The 6904-nt window shown below is 33.4% G+C and overlaps 1 pseudogene; it reads left to right on the top strand.

Moving 5' to 3' along the window:
• The window catches only part of LOC107741862 (doublecortin domain-containing protein 2C-like), a 27599-nt pseudogene extending 22582 nt beyond the window's left edge, over positions 1-5017 (top strand).
• The last annotated feature ends 1887 nt before the right edge of the window (positions 5018-6904 follow it).

Below are 6904 nucleotides of genomic sequence, written 5' to 3'. Positions count from 1 at the left end.
GGAGAGAGGCAGCGATTTTCTTTTTTTTTTTTTTTGTCTGTGATCTAACCCCATAAAATTAGTCTATTTAGATACAGCAGTTATTGTGGCCAATAGTCCTTGACTCGTTATATTGTGAATCTCATAACATTGATGAACAGACACAACAATGCTTTGGAATATTACAATGCCATGCAATTTCACAGTGCTTTGAAACAGGAAGATATCGAGTCTTATTTAAACAATCAATAACATGCATTGCAAGCATTCCATTTAATGAAAACTATAATTTCAGACAAAGGCAATTACACCACTGGGTATTGTTTTGGTGCAGTGACTTTCTGCTGTAGTCGGCATTTTCATAATAAAGATATTCTTATCGGAATAATTATTGACTGGGGAGTGCGGTTATTACCTTGTTAAGGACCTCATCAATAGTATAATTCATTTCTTATCACATTTAGTCCTGTATGGAGATGGGTGGCTATAGATCTCGGGAATGGACCATGTGTAATAGTGAGTAGTGATTCTCACTAGTCCAGCCTCAACTAATTGGCAAAATCATCATCACCGCTCAAAACATGATTTGATTTACAAGAGCAGATGAGGGGTCCTTTTTATGACCATTCACAGTGTCGGCACTAAAGACATGTAAGTGCTAATCTTGCAGGACTTGCTCAGAAGCATTGCGTAATGTTAACCATTAACCATGTTCCCCAGCACTCAACAATGTCCAATAAATATTCGCACACTGAAGGCTTGTATTCCCATTGCACACATAGCTGCGACACACTGTTCTTTCCCTGTCCAACCGTGCTTATTATCCGGCATCGTAACGCTTGATTATGACCCTCGAACAGATCTAGTTCTGACAGTAACGTGTATATTATGGCGTAGATATTTTGTGATAATGAGTTATTATGAAGCTGCTGTGCATTTCATATCGAGGTGACGGTTTTAATCTGCTGTCAAGGAGTTGATATATTTTACAACTGCAGCTGTATTGTTTTTGCATGAGAACAAAGTATAACAAATATGTTGTTGCACTAGAACCTGAGCTAAGTAAGCAAGCAATCATAATGTAAAAATGTTGCTTTGGTGAGAAAGTGCTCATATCCATAGACCCTCTGATGTTTAAAAGCATGTAATTTAAGAAGGCTTCTTAAAAGCATGATCGATTTGAAAGCTTCTTAAAGCATTTCATTCACTATATTTGAGTCATGCCTCAAAATAAATATTACCTCATCGTTGACGCACCTTTGAATTATATCGCCTGCTACTGTTACTAGAGTTGTGCTTTTTATTGATGAACAGATTCAATTATATGATAGTGTTTTAGTCAGAACAGCCTTCTTAACAGAAATGATACCATTTTTGATATGCATTAACACCCACTGAACCCCAGCCTATAGATAAAAGACAAGCTAAGCTGTCATAAAGATTGTTTACAGTAATAGCAAAGCATGTGCAATGATTATGTACAATTGACTCACAGATAAATCACAAATAAATCTGCTGAAGTATGTTTGGTGACCGGTTAAAAAGGGAAAAAATCAGTCCCTGTTATTAAATTAATAATTATATTAACTATATAATTTTAATGATATATTTACTTTTCTATGGATGTGAACAGTTATTTTAGTTTTATACTACTGTGGTATTTATTAATATTTTGAATTAGCCTTTTCTTTTATATTTTTAGCTTTCATTTTAAATGTAAGTTTTAGTAATTTTGTTTAGTAATTTGTCATTTTTATTAGTTTTATTTTTCAATATTTAGATTTCTTTTATTTTTAATCTATTTTATTTCAGTTTTAGTATTAGTAATTTCATTTTCAATTTACTTAACTTCTACTTATGTATTTACTTTAGTTGCCAAGGCAGCATTTCTAATTTGCATGTTTTAAGTTTAGTTTTTCATTCTAATATTTATATTTTATTTGATTTCAGCTTTATTTCAATTAGCGAAATAAAGTTTTATTTATCAATATATATATACCGCCGGATCGGTTTTCAGTATACCAAATACACAAAATAATGTTCTTTTTAGCAGCATCATATGACCCCTTTAATTTTCATAATCAAATGTGTTTGTTTAGGAACAAACAATAAAATACTTTGACTTGACCTAGTCACAATAATTTGTAGCATAATAAAATTCAAATAATGATTAAAACTCATTTAGCATGTTAAGACAACTAGTACAAGGCTTACAGTAAATCCATCCTATGAAAGAATTAGGCTTTACATCTGAATGCAGAAATCGTTGGTTTTGATTTGAACAATATTGACTGATTTAGCAATCAGTCACCTAAGCAGTTTTTCTTAATTAATATTGTTAGATATGCCGATGTGTCCTGGCACGTTTGATCAATCGTCTTCCTCCTCCACAGAGTTTTGTGATAAAAATCAAATAGATATTGATCATATTATCGATCTCCTTTTGCAGTGTCAATACAATATCTGTTCATTTATCTTCTGCTTTGCTCTCTGGCTACAGTTCCCCAGCTTAGACTCACTGTTTCAAAGTGCGCTTCATGCAAGGTCAACCATAATCAACCCCAGACGATAGCATGGGCTGCGAGCAGCTCTCCCAGGCTTTCAGGGCCTCTGCAGTAGACCATTCAATTACTGTTTATTAGACAGTGGATAGTCATTAATCAGATGGAGATGCACAGGTTTTGTCCAATGGGCTTGTTGGACCACTTAAGAAAATACTGCTTTTCTATCTTGAGACCCTGTTACAGAAATACTGAAATGTTGCCACATTTTTTCACTATTTATTCACCCTCATGTCTTTTGAAACCTGTATGTTTCTTTATTGCGTAAAACATAAAAGAAGACTGTCACTCGTCACAAAGATGTTTTGAAGAATGTTCAAGCTGCTCCTTTCCATGCAATGAACGTGAATGGTGATCATAGCTGTCAAGCTAAATTTTCCGTTAATAGTGACCTCAATTTCAGTCTGTTATCACACAAAGCTTCTTTTATAATACTTGTACTGTATTGTTTTGCCATTGTTGTAGCTTGTCCACTGATCCACATGCATTTTGATTACATGGAAAAGGCATTGGGAACATTCATCAAAACTTTCACAGGAAAAAAGAAAGCCATACAGTTTTGGAACAACATGAGGTTATAATGTCAGAATTTTGATTTATAGGTGAACTATCCCTTTAACATGTCAACTAAGTACACAAAGTGACTTTCAATAGTTGTGAAAAGGATCTTAAAGGAATAGATCAACCAAAAAAGACAATTTGGTGAAAGTTTACTTCACTGGAGAAAACAATATTATGGATAGATGACTCATATTTCAGCTGGAAGCAATTAAGATAAAAAACATCTTAATGATAGGAAGCCATACAGTTTTGGAACAACATGAGGTTATAATGTCAGAATTTTGATTTATAGGTGAACTATCCCTTTAACATGTCAACTAAGTACACAAAGTGACTTTCAATAGTTGTGAAAAGGATCTTAAAGGAATAGATCAACCAAAAAAGACAATTTGGTGAAAGTTTACTTCACTGGAGAAAACAATATTATGGATAGATGACTCATATTTTAGCTGGAAGCAATGAAGTTAAAAACATCTTAATGATAGGTTTATTACATTAACTGATGGACTGGAGCCATTTGGATTACTTGTGGATTTACTGTGATGCTTTTATCAACTGTTTGGACTCTCATTCTGATGGCACCCATTCACTCTAGAGGATCCGTTGGTGAGCAAGTGATGTTAGATTTCTCCAAATCTGTTCCGAAGAACAAACAAACAAACTCATCTTCATCTTGAATGGCTTAAGGGGGAGTAGATTTCAGCAGATTTTAATTTTTTTGGGTGAACTATTCCTTTAACTCATTTAATTTTAGTTACAAGCATATAATATATGACTTAGATCTACACTTAGTCTCTAAAGATCTTGTCCTAATGCATTCATAAAATGCAATCCAAATAGAAGAAACACAAACTTGTTTTTGTTGAGCATCCTAATTGAGCTGATTATCATTTATATAGTACTCATGTGGTAGTGCATGAGTAAAAGCCATATTTCTTTCTTTTTACTTCAAAAGAGGCATTAGCTTGACTTTAATATATCATTTTAAGGTGTAACTTGACAGCTTCACTTAATGAGGATCGTACTGCTTTGAAATGTAATTAGATCAAAGGATGAGATTCTGATTTATGTTTTCAGGACACCAAGGGGGAGGAGATGTCCTCAAAGAAGTGTGGAATACGATCGCAAATGTCTAAGTTTTTAAAGGGTAAGTTCCTAAATGCCTGGTAAAACCACAGCCAAAATTCCTGGGATGCAAGTGTACATGATATAAAGAGACCACTAATACACTGCACAGTACTAACGTTCTTCATATATCACTGTTTTTGATTACAAAATAATAGGCTAGACACTATCCAGCTACTGATACCATATCAGATCATCAAAGTGAATATTAATTGAATATTTACATTCAGAATGTACCCAACATCGATGTCATTGTGACATTTACCAAACTAGTCATTAAAAAAAATATATATAACAATACTTGAAATAAAATAAACCTTAACTGAAATAAAAGAATAAATATAAAAAATAATAAAAATACAGTTACTACAATTAAAATGAGAAAATATAAAAATAAAAATGAATTTAAACTATTAATAAAACTATAATAGTACCTCATTGAAACTAAAATAACACTTGTTTGCTCTTTGTTTACATCTGTTTGCATATTGAATTTTGATTGATCATCTTCCTTTTGTTGAGCATCCTAATTGAGCTGATTATCATTTATATAGTACTCATGTGGTAGTGCATGAGTAAAAGCCATATTTCTTTCTTTTTACTTCAAAAGAGGCATTAGCTTGACTTTAATATATCATTTTAAGGTGTAACTTGACAGCTTCACTTAATGAGGATCGTACTGCTTTGAAATGTAATTAGATCAAAGGATGAGATTCTGATTTATGTTTTCAGGACACCAAGGGGGAGGAGATGTCCTCAAAGAAGTGTGGAATACGATCGCAAATGTCTAAGTTTTTAAAGGGTAAGTTCCTAAATGCCTGGTAAAACCACAGCCAAAATTCCTGGGATGCAAGTGTACATGATATAAAGAGACCACTAATACACTGCACAGTACTAACGTTCTTCATATATCACTGTTTTTGATTACAAAATAATAGGCTAGACACTATCCAGCTACTGATACCATATCAGATCATCAAAGTGAATATTAATTGAATATTTACATTCAGAATGTACCCAACATCGATGTCATTGTGACATTTACCAAACTAGTCATTAAAAAAAATATATATAACAATACTTGAAATAAAATAAACCTTAACTGAAATAAAAGAATAAATATAAAAAATAATAAAAATACAGTTACTACAATTAAAATGAGAAAATATAAAAATAAAAATGAATTTAAACTATTAATAAAACTATAATAATACCTCATTGAAACTAAAATAACACTTGTTTGCTCTTTGTTTACATCTGTTTGCATATTGAATTGTGATTGATCATCTTCCTTGAATATATTTAATAATTTACAACTACCTTTGCATTGGACAGTAACACTGTAAATATGTGTACTTATATATACAGTATACAGTGAGCACTACCTCAATTAAGTAGGGTGTTCAAAAACTCAGTATTAAATGATACTATGATGACATGCTGCATCTGCTGGGACGACATCCCAGTATAGACACTTTGCTATTGTATAGGTTGAAGCCATAAGCTTAACAAATGCAGGCCTCCTGGGTGAATATAACCACACCATTATCCTGCATATGATGGACACCAAACACCATCTCAGCATGCTTTCTTTACTCTCTATGTAAATTTAGTCTTTAAAGCTTCCATTTGTTTCCCATTCTCTTAGCTTTATCTCTCATGCAATAACTGGGAGAGATAACGTCATTTAGATGTTGTCATGGCAAGTTCTGCACTAGATATGAGGGCATAAAAATCTGAATGACACTATAGAGGCGAGATATTTTGTTTGTGCTCTGCATTTAACAGCTGTGATTTCTGGTATTTCACATACTGGAGTCTTTTTTTAAAGGAATAGTTCACCCAAACAAGTTTCACACCTTTTTCTTTCTTTCTTTCTTTCCAGTAGTACACAAATGTATATTTTAGGTGAATATTCTGGTCATTCTTTTCCATATAATAATATGAATGAGGACTGGGGCTGGAAAAAAAAAAGATTTCTTTAGATTAACAAATAAATAACACACACACACAAAATACTTAAGAATCTTTTACTTTTTTTCCCCCAAGCTAAACTAAAATCTAGTATTCTACTCAAGAGGAAGACTTCTGAAACATGCCTGTTTAATATCAGAATGTCTAATCCATAACAGACCTCAAAATAGATGGCAGCCCTCCAGTGTCCATTGGAAACAGGAAACTCTTTACAGATGTAAAAGTACATCCATGTTTTCTTTGGGTTTTGATTGGGGCTGTGGCCTAGCGCTCATTTAGTGTATTGTTACATGATCTGCAATGTGTACCACACGTTGTATCTTCTTTCATACAACAGGAATAATGAACACCAGTCATGTATGCAGTAGTCATGTAATGTGTGGGTGTATCATATCTTCTGGTGTCACTTTCAATGTCCTATATCAAACAGTTCCCACAAAATGATTTTTTGAAGGGTTTAACCTACTTTTTTATTCCGATATAAGGCAAGGCACTAGGCATTGTTTCAGATTTGAGATTTTGGGCTATCTGGCTTTTAGAGATGCACCAATCGATCGGCCAGGGATCGGAATCGGCCGATTTTCCTCATGATCGGCCGATCAGTCTCACTTCTTTCCGATTCCGAGCCGATCCATTTTGTTACCAGTGGCACAGGCAATAACGTCAGCCGCGCATTCTCGCTCTCTTCTCTTCGACGACCCTTT

Source organism: Sinocyclocheilus rhinocerous, unplaced genomic scaffold, assembly GCF_001515625.1.
Source record: "Sinocyclocheilus rhinocerous isolate Xijiao unplaced genomic scaffold, SAMN03320098_v1.1 scaffold1157, whole genome shotgun sequence".
NCBI classification, from domain to species: domain Eukaryota; kingdom Metazoa; phylum Chordata; class Actinopteri; order Cypriniformes; family Cyprinidae; genus Sinocyclocheilus; species Sinocyclocheilus rhinocerous.
The sequence above is the reverse complement of the archived record's forward strand: the minus strand, read 5'-3'. Positions and strand labels throughout refer to the sequence as shown.